The 20,120-nt window shown below is 36.0% G+C and overlaps 1 pseudogene; it reads left to right on the top strand.

The window, feature by feature from the left end:
- The first annotated feature begins 435 nt into the window (after positions 1–435).
- The window catches only part of LOC119047039 (lamin-B2-like), a 54,829-nt pseudogene continuing 35,144 nt past the window's right edge, over positions 436–20,120 (top strand).

Below are 20,120 nucleotides of genomic sequence, written 5' to 3'. Positions count from 1 at the left end.
CCAGGGAAGATAGTCTGTTCTGAACCCTGGGGACCCTCCCCCATCAGCCAAGATGGAAGCAGCCGGAGGTTCTTACACTAACTTGGGGAGAAGCTAACAAGATAATTGGAGAGGAAAACTGCCTTTCTCTCCCATTACCAAATTGGGGTGGGGCCAGAGGAAGCCAGGCACCTGCACCATAGAAGTCAAATGCTTATAGGGTGAGGTGCTAGACCAAAGAGGTTTGTCAGTCTAGCCTGGTAAAAGAGATTATTTGGGAGGTGGACCCATCCATAGCATAAGAAAGTTTGGGAAATTGATTGGTCATATTGAGAAAGCACCTGTATTGTCCCATACCCAAGCTAATATAATTTTAGGGTAACAAAGAAAGCTCTCTGGTTTGTGGCTTGCTGCCTGGTGACTTTCACTGGTGCAGTACACCGGTCTGTTCTCTGCATGGACCACGTGGCCTTAGCAGCTGCATGGCTAATGGCCTCCAGGTGGGAGCTTCTCTTGCTCTGTTGCCCACTTGTGAGGCAGTTGTACTCTCTCCCAGGAACATGTGACCTTGTGCCCCTAAAAGCTGCATGTCGCATGGCCACATGAGCTCCATTTGCAGCCTCCAGGAGGCAGCCGGAAATGGACAACAGCTGAGAACAAGCTAAGCTACATGTATGACTGCTTAGCAGCCTCCTGTAAGTTTCAAAGGACTGTACTTTAAACTGGAACAGGAACTCTGGACGCTGCCTTTTGTCTTGGCTTGCGGAGAAGATGAGCTTTGAGACAGAAGTTCACTGCTCTCCCAGACTGTGCAGCATCTGAATAAGACCTCTGTCCTGTTATACCAGCATCTGCTTCACAAGTTTGGTTTTTGTGGTGATAAGTAGCTAAACCTCCCTGTTTTTGTTCAGTAATAATTGTATTAAGGCTCCGTTGCAATCTATTCTCAATGTAGTATTCAGAATCATCCTTTGAAAACATAAGTCAGATTTTATCTCTCCTCAAAATCTTCCAGGAACTTATTATTGCACTGAGTTTAAAATCAAACTTCCTTATCCTGGTTGGCCTAATGGTCATATAATATCTACACACAACCACCTCTTTGGTCTAATTTTCTTCTACTAACTCCATGTTATGCCTTGGCCTTAGTAACCACCTGCTGTCCTCACACCCTGAGCACTTGACCACCACAGAACCTTCCTTTACCTGGAGCACTGTCCCCAGATATGGGTACTGCCACTCTCTCCTCTGCTTTGGGCCCCTGCTCGAGAACCTCATTGCGATGGCCACCCTGTTTCACAAGTCTCCACCTGACACTGCTTTATTCTTTCTGTCTGGCTTTTAGCAGTTATCCTACTTACTTTATTATTTTATTTTATTCTCTTTATACTCTAATGTAAATTCTATTATAGCAAAGATGCTTGGCACTTTAATCACTGCTTTCCCAGGGTATGTTTAACCATCTCAGAGTTTAATAACACAAACACAAGTGCAGATATTTTTATGTGACACATATATGATGATAGAGAACAGAGATAATAGTTATATAAATTTTTAACTTAAAAATAAAGTATTTTATGTGTTTTATCCAGGCACTCTGAATGTAATATATATTTATGTTATTTGTATGAGTGGTTCTTTGCATTTCAGTATTAGTTAGATATGTATTCTCCAAATTAAAGTGACTAATATAAATAATCACCTGTTAATAACCTCAAAACTTTCAGTGATTAAAAAATAAATCATACCAATTAATTTATAAATGGTGACACTATGAGGTAGGGTTGGGTAGTTACTTTTTGAATAGGTCCAAGATGGAAGAGGCAAACAAAAGCTCAAAGAAGAGGGATGGTGAACTCACAGGAGTGGCCCACAGAGCCTGAAGGACCTGGGGTCCCTGTTCCTCCAGACTGAGGCAGAGTTGGCTGCTGCCCTCAGTGATAAGTGAAGCCTCAAGAGTGATGTGGCTCAGCTTTAGGTTCAGGTGGCCAAGGCAGTGGGTGTTCATGCAGTCGCCAAGAATCAGCTAGAGAAGTAGATGTTCATGTGCGTGGACCTGGAGAACTGCTGTCAGGGCCTGTAGGAGGAGCTCAACTTCTGAAAGATCTTTGAGGAGGTGTAGAAGACAAGCTCATGGCAAAGTGGTGCCTATTGATGTCATTTCCTGCCACCGGCAAGAGTACCACTTGAAGATGGCACAGGCACTAGAGGAGTTGTGCAGCCAGCCTGATGAGAAATGCAGCTCTGTAAGCTGGAGCTGGAGCTGGAGCAGGCCTAGGAGGCCAAGCTGGACAGTACCAAGCTGAGCTCTTACCTGAATGACAAGGCCACCAGTGCTGGTGGTGAGGAGCTGAAGGAGGCACGCATACAGGTCGAGTGCTTCAACTACCATCTCTCCGGCCTCCAGAAGGAGACTGGTGCAGCTGAGGGCCAGATCAGAGAGTTGGAGGAGGCCATGGCTGGGGGAGGGTGACAGGTTCCTGACAGAAATGTGGGACGTGATGCAACACTTGGCCAAATACCAGGAGCTGCTGGACATCAAGCTGGGTCTAGACATGGAGATCAGTGCCTGTCACATGCTGCTGGAGGGTGAGGAGGAGAGTCTGAAGCTGTCCCCTAGCATGTCTCTACTGGTCACCATCTCATAGGCCACCTGGAGCAGCAGTAGTAATGTGTCCATGGCAGGGTGCTTGGGCCACAGCAAGTGGAGGCAGCTGGTGGTGGAGGAGCAACTGGATACAGACACAAGCTTGGCATCAGCTTGGGCTGCAACAGCAGCAGCTTCTACCTGGCTTCTACCCACAGGGTGAGTGAGTTCAAGCAAGTCTTTGTGCAGGCCCTTGAAGAGGAGTGCCCGGGACTCTAGAGGCCCTTTGTTTCACTTAGCTACAATCCCTGTTTGTTTTTACAGCCAGAAGTTGTGGGGACTTCTCCTTCTGACACTGGAACTCTGGGCTAGGGTGAGGGGGCTGTTGTGGGCATGAAGATTTCTTGCTCCTTAGCAGTAACCTCCACAGACAGATATCCCTTCCCTTTATTCTCCACACATGGGTGTAGGCCCAGCCCATTGGCTTCTACACCTATCCTACCAGTCTTGATGTGATTTCTTTATTTTTTTGTTGCCTTTCCATAATTATGAGCATAATCTAATTTATTACTTCAAAATAAATCTTACCAGAAAACTGATAAAGAACTGTGTTAAAACTATAAATTTGGAGAATTGACATTTTAATTATGTTGAGCATTCCAATATGTGAACATGAAAGTTTTATTTATTTAGGTCATTTTTTGTTTTTCAACAACATTTCATAATTGTTAGCATAGGATTGCTGTGTATATTTCATTAACTGCATGCCTAAGTATCTTGTTTTCTTTGGAGCTGTTTTGATATTGTGTTCAATTTTTGTTTTTTCATATTATTTTTAGTCCATATAAATGCAATAGATTTTTGTGAGCTTTTCTATAACATTTATACTGAAAATAAACATAGCAAGTACTTTTTTTCTTATGATGACTATTTTCAACATAAATTTTTACAAACTACTGTTTTATTTTTGAACAACTGTTCACAGTAAAACTTTTAGAGAGAAATGTATGTTTATTTGAGATTGAGAAATAAATCTCAGAGTAGCCATGATGTTTTGGACAAGGTATTTGTAAGCCCTCATTGCTTGGTGTATAATATTTAGTCAATACATTTCCCTTTTATTATTATTGAAATTTTTCAAACCCATTGATATATGTACACATTATGAGCTTCAACCTTCTATATTGTCAATGCTTTCTATATTTTTAAGCAGAATTTTTTCCTGAATCTGACAAGTCTTTTGAAGAAAAATAGCCATATTGCTAACTGGATTTAACTTGCAAAACAGGATGATGGTAAAAATATATTTTGGCTTTTGTTTTCTAAATCAGCTTTCTAAATTAAGTGACTAATGCTTGAGTTCTATTTTCAATTTTCTGGTAACATATAACAAAAACATATAAAAGGAAATTAAATATACCCAATGAGTATGTCACCTTGTGATTGATGGGATGTTTTTGTTTCATTGCATTGCTCTGCTGCTTAAATTTGTTTTTAGTTGATCAAGTGAGCATTATTTGAACTGCTTTTAAATGTGCTTAATACCTGCATATTAATAGAAACAATAACAATGTAAATATAGAAAGCAGTTTTGTGGGGTAATTTAAAAATGAGGAGCAATCTCCCAAAGGAAACATGGAGGAGTAGGACCAGTGAGCACATGTGAACAACAGAAAGTCAATCCCTGGTGCTTTCACTTAGAAGATAAATTTAAAGCTGGTTTTCTGAGATCTCCCTTTTCTCCCTGAACTTGAAAGATGACAGTGATGAATTGGGTGGGCATAGCTTATATTCAGTGACAATTTTTGAAAGTCAAGTTAAAAATAATATCATATACAGAATTTCCAGACTGTAGCAAATACTCATGGAACAAGAGACTTGTGAGTTTTGTTTATGTTGCTTTAATGGTTTAGCTTTCTTCTGCATCTGGATTTTGCATGTATATGGCATAATTGCACAAGTGTTGAGGATAAATATCCCAGAATAGTGTACATGTGGATGATAGAAGTAGGACCCAAAGGAGACTATAGGGCCTCTAGATCCTTATACCTCTATCAATTTCATTAAAGAGTTTGCATAAATTATAAAGTAGCACTTTCACTCCCCTTCCTACTCCAGAATGAACTCTATTTACCAGCTTCCCTGCCAGGATGCAGGAGTTCACTCCTGTTGTAGCAAAGATGGGCAATGTAGATTTCAACTATAGTGGGAAACACGGAGTGGGAAAATGTATGGCCATGTAACCATACATTCGTCATAATCATCATATTTCCAAAACTTCTTTCCTATCTTTTAATATTTCTATTGAAATAAATAAACTTGCCAGTGATCTTAAAACATGTTTATTCTTCCCTATCTGTAATTGCATAGTATTGGTATTTACATTGGTCTATTGGTCACTCTCAACACGAAGTAATTTTTTTCATTAATTTTTGTGCAACAAAAAAAAGAATGACAAAATGAAAATGATATTTGGGAGATTAGACAGAGGTTAAGGGATGCAGGGTTCTGCAAAACCATTCTGTATTTTAGTTCACACCACCAGATATATAGAGAAATTCCTGAGGGATGAAGATTATTTTCATTGTTACTTTTTCCAGACTACTCCACATTGCAGTGACTCTTTCTAATATGTTCTGCTTGAACGTTTCTAGTGACTGGGATTGCTCTTTAACATCAGCCTACTCCACTCTATTAGGTAAATAGGATTACCAGAGTTATTCAGCTATTTTCTGTCCATTGGTTCCAGTCTGACCTCCAGAAAAACAGAACAAATTTAATCGTTAAATATGGAAGGGATTTGCTGTTGAGTGCAATGGGCAATTTCTTGTCCAGTACTATTCAAACTCTCTCCATATGGCAAGTTTCTGCACACTTGGTGATCATGGCTATTAGCTTATGGTTATGCTGGATTTTGCTAAGAGTTCATTTCAGTGTATTAAATTATCATCCATTGTTCTGGTATCTACTATGTGTCAGATATTGGATTTGACTCTGGGGAACATTTTAACTTTTACATATTACTTTCTGTGTTCTAGGATATATCCTAAATGCTTTACAAATATTAACACATTAAGTCCTTTTACCAAATCTATGACTTGGGTACTATTATCATTCCCATTCCTATATAAGGAAACCCAAGCACAAGGAGGTTAAGTAACTTGCCTTGGTCACATTGCTAAGAAGAGGTAAGAATTGCTAAGAGTTAGGTTTTTAATGAAGTTTATCCATCTCTGGAGTCCACCAAAGTGTGCTTTTCTCATACACTGTGCTTCCTCTCATACAAAGATTTTTTAAATGAACATGGAAGTATGTAACCCTAGGACTTATAGAGTGGAACTCACCCAGAGGAAGTTGTAATGGGAGAAGAAAAAAAAAGTGGGCCCTTGGAGTTTTGATTGATCACTTACATTAAGCTACATCTGAAGCAACTGCTCTAAATAAGCTAGTCTTCTGTTACTTCTGACTGATAAAATATAATAAAATATTACTTCCTAATATAATAAAACTTCAATAGTGAAAACAAGTTCACATTTCTTTGTCTGGAAATGACTTCAAGAGAATTCTTGTGGTCACAATGCTATACTTCCTTGAACACCATGGGACTGCATTGCCATTTCATTATATGTGATAGTGTTACTTTTAGGAATTACTAAAGTGCTCAGAACATTTTTCTTTTTAATTTGTTGCCAAATAAGATATATCTAATATTTTCCCCATGCAATTGGCTTTTAAAATCTAGATCTAAGATTATCCATGTTAAATTACATATTGGTCTGAGCATTCTGGGATAATGAGTCTATTACCTTAATTATATCTTACAACTGCACAGCATAAGATTCTCACTACTAAATGTTACTCGCATGAAATGCTATCAACATAAATGTAGTAAATCCTGAACATGGATAAAATTTTCTTCTATATAAAATACATACATAGCTTTAAAAACCAAGGGAGAACAGTCTCAGAAAAATGGATTTTGGTTTATTGCATACACTTGGAGAGGTTCAGCCTGGCACAGCCGCGGTCTTCAGGCAGAGGAGTCGCTTTTTCAGGATTGAGACAGTTAAACTTGTTTATTGAAATTTATGTAAAGTTTTCCCTCTAATGATGTGTAATAATGTGCTTTCATGTGGGCCAATTCAATATATACAATTCAGACACCGCTTGCTTTATAGAACTGAAATATAATGGAAATCACAAAATGGGGAAGTGTGTGGTTTTCGTACTTTGCAACTATAAAACACTGATGAGTAAGACACAGCATGCCCAAGTTATACGTTTCTGATTTTAAAACCAAAGGAAACCCATGGAAAGTGAATTATTAATAACACTATACAATTTCTATGGCCCTGGCAAGGTTGCTCAAGTGCTTAGAACATTATCCTGCTACACCAAGGCTGCAGGTCGGATCCCTGGTCAGGACACATACAAGAATCAACCGATGAATGCACAAATAAGTGGAACAATAAATAATTGTTTCTCTCTTTCTCTCCCTTCATCTCTCTAAAATAAAAACAAATGTAGACAACTTATACAGTTTTAACTTGTAAAATTTGACTAATTTCAGATATGTATGTTTATAACATGCTTATAAAATATTTAGCTAGTTTTCATGTATTAACCTAAACTTAAAATGTTAATAATGGGAATATTTGTTGATTGTTTACCATGTTGTAAACTCTTTCTGTGACCATCTTATGGCTCCTCAGGTAAACTCTGAAGGTGAATCTTCTTATTATTTCTGAGTCACAGATAAAGAAACTGAAAGCCTCACTGGAATCAGTGACTTATCCAAAGCCTTTACAGTAGTTCACTGACAAACTGAAATTGCATTCAGCTATCTGCCTTCAAAGTCTAATCCCTCAGCCACTTTTGCCTCTTTTCTATTGTAATGAATGTTCTACTGCGTGGAGAGCTATACACCAATCTTTCTGTTCAGATGTTGCTAAAACACCTGTTAGTTCATGGCAGTGAGGGTCAGTTTATGACCTATAGAATAAGGGTGGTCTTTTTAGTGCAACCTATACATCTGTCTTGGGCTAGATTTCCCTGAGGCATATCCAGAGAGCATGGATTTATTAGAAAAGAGCTTGCAGGGAAGAGTGGTGAGTGAGTAGAAGCAGAATAGGGAGATGGCAGCACTAGTTCATCAGCATGGGTATAAATTCAATTGATCCTGGCCTCAGCTTAATCTTGCGGTGTTGCCCTGAAATATGAAATACACATTCAAGTGTATCCTAATGCAAGGCAAAGAGATAGGATTTTCATACTTCTTCACTAGTTATTTACCAGTGAAGGGCTGTCTGTGGAGACTGAAGTCCCAGAGTCACGGACAGGTGCCAACCTGAGAAATAAATCATACAAAATGGGAGGGGTGGGGTAAAAGAAATACTAAAATGAGCAGATCTTAGTTCATTGGTTCAGGATCTCATCACTCCAACTTGTATTTCTCCTGCACATTATCTATTTCACCTCTGACAGTTTTTTTCTACTTGGGAGAGAGAGAGAGAGAAACAGAGAGAGAGAGAGGATCTTAAAGATTTATAATAGTGGAAATAAACCAGCATCAACAATGACTGAAATGAAATACTTGTTTAGATGTAGACATCAAAATACTGTCAAATTTCATTTGAATGTTGTTATTAAAGCACCCACCTGTTTCCGAATATAAAAGTGTTACATTCAAAGTCACACACCCAACTCTTTTTCATATACTAAGATGGGGGCAGGTGTTCCATTCCACAAATGTTCCCCAACATTACTAGCAGTGTTCACATGAAGCCACCTGATTCTTCCCTGCTCCCCAACCAATATGACTGCTTTCTCTGCTTGTTTGAGGTGCCAAGGAAGTGGAAGGTGGCTATTCTACATCATTACAGCCTGGTTTCTACTTCAGTCTTTGATGTTGGCTCTTGCTGCTCCCAGAACACTATCTACTCACTGCCATGGATTGCTAAAACTGTGAACCGGCTATATGCTGGCCAATGATAAACTATCTCCAGGTCTACAGTTGGGCTCATTAGGATACCATTCCCATGAGGTATTGTTGGTCCAGGCCTGTTCTTTTCTCATAGTTCTCCCCTTTTTAGGAGTTAAGAATTTTCTTAGAGTAGACAGCATAATCAATCTGTTTCCCTTAGGACTCCTCAGCCCAAGAAAATCAAAGGGTATCACTGAGATCTGGTTCTTTGCCTCTGAATTTTAAATGGTAGTTAAAAATGAGCTCTTACCCTTGACATAGTACAAATTTACAATTCTGACAGTCTGTATTTTACTTAAAATCAAGTATCTGGCAGCTTTTTAGATTATTATTAATAGTAAATATTGATGTGTGCATGTGTGTACTATGGAAACATACAGCATACGCTGAGTATTGTTCATAATTATATGATTCAATACAGGAAGGTTGGTTTTCTTACACTGACTTTATAGATAGAGGAATTTAGTAACGAATAAAATTAGTAACTTTCCCAGGGTATTACCACAAATTGGGAGGCTTAAAGAACAGAAATACATTCTCTCGTAGTATGGGAGCTAGAAATCCAAAATCCAGGTGTTGGTAGAGTTGGTGTCTTCTAAGGGTTCTGAGGAAAATATCTGTTCCAAGCTTGTGGTGATGATTTGTTATCCCAGGTCTTTCCTGGTTCATAGGTGCATCATTTCCATGTCTATATCTGTCTTCACATGGTCATCTTCCTTGTATCTCTGAGTCTTTATGTGATCATCCTCTTACAGGGCATATGAATTAGCAGTTCACCCTCCTAATTACATCTGCAATTACCTTGCTGCCAAATAGGGGCACATTCTGAGGTACTGTGGAATTCAATTTTAATATATTTTTGAAGCATCATATTTTGCCCATAATATGCATCACTGGCAAAACAGAGATTCTAAATCAATTTGAGGTGACTCTAATTCCATGCTTTTTTTACTCTTGGAGTGCAAGAATGAGAACCCTGGCACATAAATAAAAACTACAAAGTGAAAAATAAAAACAAAAACAAAATAGAGGCTGATTTTCCTCCTACCTTTATTTTAGAAGAAAGGAATAAGAGTACTTTTAGATCTTGTTACTCTCATAGCCACAGAGTGTTCATTGAAAAGAAAGGGATAAATGGCTAGGTTTTAAATGAATAGTATAAAACGTATGTGTGAATTTGAGGGCAAAGCAGATCACCATGGTAGAAATGGGGGGCGTATAATTTGAGCAGACAGACAGCTTATTAACATGCAGTATTCCATAAACAGTGTTTCACTAATTTGGTTTGCTTGAAGCTTGAATGCATCTGAAGGAGAGAGTAAATCATAAGGACATTGCTTGAAGGTAAGAAATGTGAGAGTAGACATATAATTTGAAAAAGAAGAAGTAATAACTGGACAAAAATAGTTGTTCCTTAAGACACAACACTCATAACTATAAAGTCATTTGCTTCTTTAAAAAATGAAAAAAAAACCTCCATAAGGATCAGGTTAGTACATTTATAAAGAAACATGCAACATTTAGAGTAAAAGTTGATATAATTTAGGGAATGGAGTCTTTACCTTATGAGAAACTGGACTGGTGATTAAACTGCAAGATAGAAAAGGAGAACGATGGCCTATCCAATGGTGTAAAAGACGCAGAATGTCTCCACAACTGAGCAAAAAAAATGTTGAATAAATCAGTGAAAGAATACTTCATTATGCATTTTCCTTTTAAACTACTAAACCCACATAATGTTTTTACTAGTAAGGACTAAATAATACAGTGTGTTTCTCAATAAATCCTTTGTATATCATTAAAAGAATTATCAACCCAACTGGATCTATGAAATTTGGGGGCAAAATTAAGCTTTGAATGTAATAGGATCTACTTCCATACCTAAAATATTTATAATCACATAATGTAAATCTTAATTTTAGTTATTGTAAATAAATAATTTGAGATCTATTTTATAATATTATAATAAAAATAAGATTTTGATTAGTTGATCTTGAATAATAAAATAACATTTTTTTAAGACATTAATTGTATTTAAACCTTATTTTATAGTGGAAAGGTTTTGGTTACAGACTGGGAAGGCAGAACTTTGTGAGAAAAATAAGAAATCACCCATTATCGTCAAATATTATGATCACACTTTATTTTGTTATGCGATATATGTGTAATTAAATGTATATAATAACATAATCTTAATCAACAATTAAAAGTGCATTGATAATGTAATACACTATTATGTGATACTTTTAAATATTTCTTTTGGATCCCAAATTGGAATCATGGCTCCATGGCCTCTTAAAATCGATGTGGTTATATTGATGCCAAAGTAATTACCCAAGCTGCCTGATGAAAAAGCTGGAACTTTCAGTTTCTCTAAATTCTTTCAAATGTGATTGCAAATTTGTATTACAAAAGTCTTAACAGTCACAGAATGTTATTTGACAGGCTGTAGCACAAAAGCTTGACACCACACAGCATCACCAATATCTGACTTAATTGTTATATATCCATTCGGTTAAACTAATACTTTACTGGAGGGCAAACTTTTCAGACTAGTGTTAGATCTGAAAGTACAGAGGGTTAGCCATGGTCATTTAGCCGTTCACCCATTTCTGTACTTGGCCACACATTCAATCACCTAATGGAGAGAAGGAACCAAAACTTTAAAGTTTCTATGAAGGAGACATTTAGACAAATTAAGCATTTGACATTAAAAAAAAGCCTTTTTAGGTTGAAAAAAGAAAGCTCTTCTTCACAGAAGAATGCTAGATAGTATATCTAAGGGAATGATAGAATTACAAAAATGACTATTTTCCAACCCTCCATGTAACGTAATCAGGCATGAATCATCAATGTATGATAAAATTCTTGGTGAAAGGCTATTGCAGAGCAGGATTTCATAAAGTGCCAGATACAACTCCATAGACTGCTTAACTAAGTATATTTACTAATTGGAAAAGGAAAAATACATTGGGGGAAACTGACAGTTATAATGTAGCTTCCCGAACTTTAGGACCAAACTTAACATCAGAAAGATTGGGGCAACTCAATAATATATGCCTTTCGATGTGATGAAATATGAAATACTGAGCATCAGCCTTGAAATATTTTCTTTAATGTGTAATCTGAATCAAATAAAATTTTTCAAATCTTACTTCCAGTTTTTAGGATTCAGGAAATAAGAAGAAAAACTTAAACAATGTCAAAAATTTGATAACTTTAGAATATTGGAATTCTGTAAGACGAGTTACCCAGCTTATTTTAAAAAGACAAAGAAATGAGAGTTATAATGCTCAAATGCAGTGTGTGGATCTAGACTGGATAGAAAAATAGAACAAGCAGGTGTAAAAGACATTTGACCAAGTCATGTTCCATTGTATAAATGTGCCACCACTTTTTATCCAAGAAATCTTACCCTTTGGGACAGAACGGGTATACCTGGAAAGCATTATGCTAAGTGAGGTTAGCCAGTCAGAGAAAGACAAATACCGTATGACTTTACTCATATGTGAAATCTAATGAGCAAAATGAATGAATAAGCAAACTAGTGACAAAGTCATAGATAGAGAGCAGACGGACAGTTGTTAGGGGGTGAGGGGTGGAGGGATTGAGCAAAGAAGAAAAAATGAAAAGAACTAATTTAAAAATACATTTGGGGAGTATTTGGGAAATCTAGACAGGATGTTAGGTGACATGATAGAGTTATTGTCATCTTCTTTGGTATGGTTTTAGAATTTAATTTATGTAAGAGCATACTCTTATTTTTAGGAGACATATGCTGAAGAAGAGCCAGTGTGCTTGCCATGTACTTTCAAGTGGTTCTGAGTGAAAAAGATATATGTGGAGAAAGAGATAAAGCACACATGGCAAAATGCAAACAGTTATTGAATTAAGGTAGACAGAAACTTATATTTATTCAGCATTGTTTCTAAAAGTTGGGGCAAAAAGCTCTTCCTATTATTAAAGCTAAATTAATTTTAGATTTCAAATTCTTGATTCCTTTCAGGTGAAATACGTAATTAATCTTTGATCCTTCATGGACTAAAAGGTTCTTCCAGTAGTGGCTATAACTTGATTATAATAAATTTGCCATAAATTATGTGGTATTTTCGCTAAAGAGTAAGTATTTTTATTAGGTAGAAGGTTTTTTTGTTTGCTAAATTTTTAAAAAGGAAAATTGTATTTTCCACAACAAGAAAATAATTTATCACTTTACATATTTTTTCCACTTAGGGAGCTTTCTGGACTGTTAAATCTTGGCTTTCTGGATTACCCTCACCTGGCGGGTTGACTGGAAAGTTGAGTGCATGACTGCTGCACCATGAGCTAGAGTAGCTACCAGAAGTTCTGGGGACCAATGGTCTATCTGTGCCATGAAGCTTTTCTACTTTCTCTTCTAACAAAAACCTGGTGTGCACATTATAAAGGAGTTGCAATTAAAAAAACTACACTTAACCGTGATGCATAATACTTGCTCTCTCTTCATGAGCCTTACATCACGCTAAGATTGCCTTTCTCTTCTGGCTTAGGTAATAGAGAAACAACTGAGATAGATCAAGCTTAATTTCCCTTTAGCACCAGCAGTGGGTTCTTCTGGGGGTAAAAAGATGAGTTTTTCTCCTTCTCTAACTGAGAATTACAGCATTTCTGTGCACAAATTTGGCCAACAAAGTGAGTATACCAATGTTATTTTTGGTACCATTGTCTTCTACAGACACTTTCATACTTACATTTTGTACCAGTGTTGACTGGACAACATCCAAGAGTGTGGTTAAATGTAGCTCTCTCCTATTCATTATGTTTTTAACATGACTAATACTCTCCATAACGCCACAGTAGTTACCGAAAAAGAGGAGTCCACGTGATCACAGCCATCTGATAGCTACAAAGACATGTGACAGAAGACAGGTCTGCAGTAACACCAGGCCTGGAAAGGAGACTTCATTTGCAAAGTGTTTAGTTAGAGCCTTCAATATGCAAGTCACTCTGCTTCTTATTTCCCACAGTGAAACAATGAATAAAATTTCTTCTTGATCTCCAAAATTTTAATATTAAATAAGGGAGACAAACTTGAGCGCAAATGGCTGAAAATAAGACAGTGTCTCAAAAGGGTCGTATGAGTACTATAGGGATTTAGAAAGGGAAATAAAATGCATCCATGAACATCAAGAGAGCAAAGACATGACATTTTCACTCAGGTCTTGAGTGGCTCTATGGCAATGAAGGCTGATGGATCCCTAATACAGACAAATATGTGCAGAAAAAAAATCAAGTGATCCTGTTTTCTGGTTACCACAAATTTTGGGAAGTGATATTTTGAGGACAAATTATAAAAGGCTGTAAATGCCTAGATAAGAAATTTGAATTTTATTCTTCACACAATGATTCCAAAAATGTGATTGAAAAATCACACTTTCATACATCAGATTTCATGCCCTGCTTGTTGAAAATATGGAATTCCTAAGAACTTCATGAGAACTATCAAATTTTGGTTTCAGGATATAGAACCTGCATAGGAACATGCATAAAATCATCTCTATTGACCTTTAAGACTAATAAGCTTTGGATAATATATATTTTTAGGTACTGGGGTATCACTGAGATATTTTGAGTGGAGAAATGTATAATAATTGCTATATCTTATGTAGGATGATCTAGCTAAACAGACATTGTTGCTCAAGGATGTTAGGGCCTTAATAATCCCAGGACAAGTTACTCTCATGAAGGGAAGGTGTCCTTTGTTCAATGGAACCCTAGACATCCTTATTGACAGTAGTATAGAGATTATGCTGGTCCTCAATGCCAAGACTGCAGTAGGCCTTCTAAAACTTCATAGTTTTCCAAGTCAAATTCAGAGACCTTGAGGAGAAAATTAACTATATCATAGTGTTAAATTTTCCTAAATTGAAATTCTGATCATGCCATTTACTAGTTGTATGAACTCATACAAATTGTTCATGTTATGAAGGACACACAAATAGTAATTACTCATAGAACTGTAAAGATTACAAAGGGTAAGGCCTATAAAGTATTTGAGTAGGTTGGAGTGATCACTAAAAAGACATATAAATCAACCAGATTGTAGATTATAATATCACTTTTTTTGATGTACCTTTTGTCTATTATATATTTATTTATTTCAATGTTTTATGTATTTATTTTTAGAGAGAGGGGAAGGGAGGGAGTAAGAGAGGGAGAGAAACATCAATGTGTGGTTACCTCTTGCTTGTCCCCTATTGGGGACCTGGCCTGTAACCCAGGCATGTGCCCTGACTGAGAATGGAAGCAGTGACCCTTTGGTTCTCAGGCCCCTGCTCAATACACTGAGCCACACTAGCCAAGGCTATATTTTATGTGTTCTTCTTACTGGCAACTCATGTGTTTTGTTGTTGTTTGTTTGTTTTTTACTATTTCAACACACACACAAAGTATACTAACTGTTCCAAAGGGTGAGAAAAGTGCATTGCAGCATCTCTGGAAAATTAAAATTAAATTTGATCTGTAGTGAGAAATACAGTTAAACTTAAATAATTTGACAGCTAATATGTACTATTATTAAATAATAAAAAATTACCTAAGAAAAGTCATAGTAATTTGGGCAAAATTATAGACAAATATCATCATGTAAGGCATTTGTTTTTATGTATAACTTGATGGTTGAGAAAGATAATAATTTAAAAATATAATTTTCTCTTTTTTCCTCATATATCCCTCATTGTGGAAATGAATTAACTGACTTACTCACCTGTCATATTTCACTGTCGTCTATCATCTTTTTAATGAATTTATACAAAATATTCTTATTAATGGATATGAGATATTCAATAATTCATCTCATTCATATGCCTGCCAGTTGATTTTGAAATGCTCTAAGGCAGGCAGAGCTCATGCCTGGTGCAACAGGGAGAAGTTCCTATCCTGGAAGATATCAGCAGTGGCAGAAACGAGGGAAAAGACCAACACAGTGTTAGTCAATTTTGCCATATTACAAATCTACCACGACTGCCATGGAGATTTTTTCCACTCTTTCTCATGATTGCTAAAATACATTTATTATTATTATTAGAATTTGAATATTTAAAATAACTTCTGGCAAACTGTTACTTGGCCATGAAAGCTTTCTTGTTAACATAATTTGACAAACATTTTCTTTTCTCTCTTGCATTGCCCACCCACTAGAGCTTTAATACCATGCTTTATTTAATGTTCTACTTTCCTCTCTATCTGGAATCTGACACTTCTTTTCCTCTTTGCTCTGCCACTTCTTTTTCTTCATTCTTTTTTTTTTAAATTTTATTTAGTTATTTTTCAAGTACAGTTTTTTGTCTATTTTTCCCATCCCAGCCTCCAATTTTTCTTCATTCTTTAACAAACTTTATAACCAGTTGTCAGTTTTAGTTTTATAGCTTTCCAAGATCTTTCCAAGATCACCTTGTCAAAAATGATATTTCTGAAAACTTGTGCCATTGCAAACAATTTCATACCATTTAGGACGAATTACCATATGTAGTGACTTACGGACATTTATGTCTGGTCACTTTTGCTAGAACAAAGACAAGGGCAACTAAGTCGACTGCCCAGTTATCCCCAGTCTTTGCTCAATACCTAATGAACAAATACTTTATAAACTCATGGGTTAATGAATGAATAAGATAAGAGATAGGTAATTTCCATGAGGACCAGGGCTATATTAGCTTACTGATGGCTATAACTTTAGCTTTCAGTCCCTTCCTGGAAGGAGTGGCCAACAAATAATTTTTGAATTAAGGAACATATGATGCCATAAATATTAAAGTAGAGAAGAAAAATCTTTCTGGTAACTAATTTATTTTAATACACTTTAAAAAGACACATTTTAAAAATAAAATAACCAATTGTTATATTTCCTTTGGTGAAACATTATAATTATTTTTAATGTTTAACTTTCATTGTGTTTATGGCTTTGTCTGTTCATCTTTGTTTTGTCAGCAAATTTCATAGTTCCTAGAATATAGCAAAGATATTTTAAACATATGAAAGAATGAATGAATGAATGAATAGAACTCTATGATCAACTAGTAAAATTATTTTAACATGTAATGATTAAAATGGAATAGTATGTCAAGAATGTGTTAGTCTGCAAAAGTTTTCTTTTTATTTATTTACTTAAAATATCAAAATGATTTAAATAGGCCTAAAAAAAGTGAGTAAGGAAACCTTGTTTAAACTTAGTGGAAGAGGTTTGAATTAAATACTTAAGTCCCTGTGTATAAGCTCTATCCAGCAAAGCTTTCATTTAGAATGGAAGGACAGATAAAGTGCTTCTCAATAATATCAAATTCAAGGAGTTCATCATCACCAAGCCCTTATTATATGAAATGTTAAAGGAACTTACCTAAGAAAAAGAAGATAAAAAAAAGATGAACAGTGAAAGGACAGCAAACTCACAATTATTAACAACCACACCTAAAACAAAAGCAAATTAAAAAGACAGCTAGATCAGGAGTGAACCATAGAAATGAAGATCACATGGAGGGTTAGCAACAGGGGAGTGGGAGGAGTAAAAGGGGGGAGAAGGTACAGAAAATAAGTAGCATAGACAGTAGATAGAAAATAGGTAGGGGGAGGGTAAGAATAGTAGGGGAAATATAAAATCTAAAGAACTTGAGACAGGTGGTCATGAACTAAAGGGAGGGATGGTGGGGGAAGGGCGTGCAGGGTGGAGGGGAATGAAGGAGGAGAATATAACAAATGTAATGGCATAATCAATAAAATAAAAAATATATTAAAAATATTTTTAAAGCAATAGATTATATATATAAATTACTCTATTGAATTGGTGTTTGGGGATTATTATGGTATATTCTGAGCACTGGAATAACTGGGTCAAACGGCAATTCCATTTTGAATTTTTTGAGGAAAATTCCATACTGTTTTCCACAGTGGCTACAACAGTCTGCATTCCCATCAATATTGAACTAGGGTTCTCTTTTCTCAACATCCTCACCAACACTGTTAATTTATTTTATTTTAATTTTTTTCAATTTTTTATTTTTAGAGAGAAGGGAAAGGAAAGAGAGAGAGAGGGAGAGAAACATCAGTGTGTGGTTGCCTCTCCCATGCCCCCTACTGCAGACCTGGCCTGCAACCCAGACATGTGCCCTGACTGGGAATCGAACCAGTGACACTTTGGTTCACAGGCCAGTACTCAATCCACTGAGCCACTCCAGCCAGGGCTGTTTATTGGTTTACTGATGATGGCCATTCTGACAAGTTTGAGATGGTGTCTCATTGTGGTCTTAATTTTCATCTCTCTGATGGCTAGTGATGTAGAGCATCTTTTCATATGTCTGTGAACCATCGGTATGTCCTCCTTGGAGAAGTGTTTATACAAGTCCTTTTCTGATTTGTTAACTGAATTTTTTTTCTTCCCATTGTTGAGTCTTGTAAGTTCTTTATATGTTTTGGAAATTAAACCTTTGTCCAATATATCACTGGCAAATATGTTCTCTCGTATGGTCAGTTCCCTCTTCATTCTGATGATGGTTTCTTCAACCACAGAGAGGCTTTTTACTTTGAGGTCACCCATTTGGTTTTTTTTTTTTTCCTTTATTTCCCTTGCCTTAGGAGATATATTGGCAAAAATATAACTACATGGGATACCTTAAATTTTATTGCCTATGTTTCCTCAAGGACTTTTATGGTATCACAGCTTATATTTAAGATTTTTATCCATTTTCAGCTATTTCTGGTGTATAGTGTAAGTTGGTTGTCTAGTTTCATTTTTTACATACACCAGTCCAGTTCTTCCAACACCATTTTGAAGGGGCTATTTTTACTCCATTGTATGCTTATGCTTTCTTTGTTGAATATTAATTGACCATAGATTCAGGTTTTATTTCTGGGCTTTACATTCTGTTTCATTGATCTATGTGTCTGTTATTATGCCGATACCAGACTGTTTTGATTACAGTGGCCTTGTAGTATAGTTTGATAACAGCTATTGTGATCCCTCCTACTTTGTTCCCCTTTCTCAAGGTTGCTGAAACTATTTGGGATGTTTTTGGTATAATATCTGCTTTTGAAATATTTTTCTAGATATGAATTATGCCATTGATATTTTAATAGGCATTGCATCAAATCTATAGTTTACTTTGTGTAGTGTAGACATTTAAATGATGTTAATTCTCCCAATCCATGAACACAGTATATACTCCCATTTATTTGTATCTTCCTCAATTTCTTTCTTCAGTGTTTTATAATTTTCCAAGTACAAGTCTTTTACTCCTTGATTAAATTCATTCCTAGGTATTTTATATTTCTTGTTGCTATAGTAAGTGGGATTTTTTCCCCTAGTTTCACTTTTTGATAGTTCATTGTTGGTGTACAAAAATGTCATCGACTTCTGAATGCTGACTGTATTTCACTGGTTTTCCAAATTCACTTATGTGGTACAGTGGTTTTTTGATGGAGACTATAGGGTTTTCTATGTACACTATCATGTCATCTGTGAATAATAACAGTTTCACTTCCTCCTTTTAATATAGATGGCTTTTTTCCTTGTCTGACCGCTGTGGCTAGAAGTTGAATATGTGGCTATGTTGAATAAAAGTGGTGCAAGCAAACACCCTTGACTTATTCCTGATCTTAATAGGAAAGCTTTTCGTTCTTTTGCCCATGAGTATGATGTTGGCATTAGGTTTATTGTGTATGGCCTTTGTTATGTTGAGGTATGCTCCCTCTATTTCCACTTTGTTGAGTGTTCTATTTCTATCATAAAAGGGTGCTGGATTTTATCAAATGTTATTTTGGCATCTACTGATATAATCATCTGGTTTTTGCCCTTCATTTTGTTTATGTGCTGTATTTAATTTATTGATTTGTAAATATTGTAGCATTCTTGCATCACTTAGATGAATCCCATTTAATCATGGTTTATGATCTTTTGAATACATTGCTGGGTCCAAGCTGCCAATATTTTGAGGAAGATTTTAGCATCTATGGTCACCAGAGATTTTGGCCTACAGTTTTCTTTTTTGTGTACCTTTATCTGGTCTTGGAATTAGGATAATACTGGCCTTGTAAGAAGGGTTTGGGAATCTTGCTTCTTGAAATTTTTGAAATATTTTGAGAAGGACAGGAATTATTCTTCTCTGATTATTTGGTAAAATTCACCTGTGAAGCCATCTGGTCTAGGGCTTTTGTGTGCCAGGATTTTTTTTATTACTGCTTTATTTCCACTAGTTGTTCAGGCTTTCTGCTTCTTCTTGATTCAGTTTTGGAAAATTGTATGTTTTTGGAAATCTACCCATCTTTGCATAGGTTGTCCACTATATTGGCATACAGTTGTTCAAGGTAATTTCTTACAATACTTTGTATTTCTGTGGTATTGGTTGTAACTTCTGTTCTTTCATTTTTTATTTTATTTGTTTGGGTTCTCTGGCTTTTTTGTTTTTTCTTGATGAGTTCGGTTAAAGGTTCGTCAATTTTGTTTATCTTTTAAAGGAAACAGCCCCTGGATTCATTTGATCTTTCTAATTGTTTTTTCAGTTTCTATGTCATTTAATTCTGCTCTGATCTTGAATATTTCCT

The sequence above is a fragment of the Artibeus jamaicensis genome, unplaced genomic scaffold, assembly GCF_021234435.1.
Source record: "Artibeus jamaicensis isolate MK-2021 breed Jamaican fruit bat unplaced genomic scaffold, CSHL_Jam_final contig_466, whole genome shotgun sequence".
Classification (NCBI taxonomy): domain Eukaryota; kingdom Metazoa; phylum Chordata; class Mammalia; order Chiroptera; family Phyllostomidae; genus Artibeus; species Artibeus jamaicensis.
This window is presented reverse-complemented; position numbering and strand designations above follow the sequence as displayed.